The sequence below is a fragment of the Crocuta crocuta genome, unplaced genomic scaffold (genome assembly GCF_008692635.1).
Source record: "Crocuta crocuta isolate KB4526 unplaced genomic scaffold, BGI_CrCroc_1.0 scaffold2666, whole genome shotgun sequence".
Taxonomy (NCBI): domain Eukaryota; kingdom Metazoa; phylum Chordata; class Mammalia; order Carnivora; family Hyaenidae; genus Crocuta; species Crocuta crocuta.
In genome coordinates, this window is record NW_027528695.1 from 1 (window position 1) to 309 (window position 309).

The window sequence follows — 309 nt, forward strand, 5'->3', positions numbered from 1 at the left end:
TTTACCCAAGGGATACAGGAGTGCTGGTGCATAGGAGCACATGTATCCCAATGTTCATAGCAGAACTCTCAACAATTGCCAAAACATGGAAAGAGCCTAATTGTCCATCAACAGTCGAATGGATCAACAAGTTGTGGTTTATCTTCACGATGGAATACTACATGGCAATGAGAAAGAATGAAATCTGACTATGTGTAGCAACATGGATGGACCTTGAGGCTGTTATGCTGAGCGACATAAGTCAGGCAGAGAAGGACAAATATCATATGTTTGCACGTATAGGAGGATCAGGAGGAACTTGACGGAGGA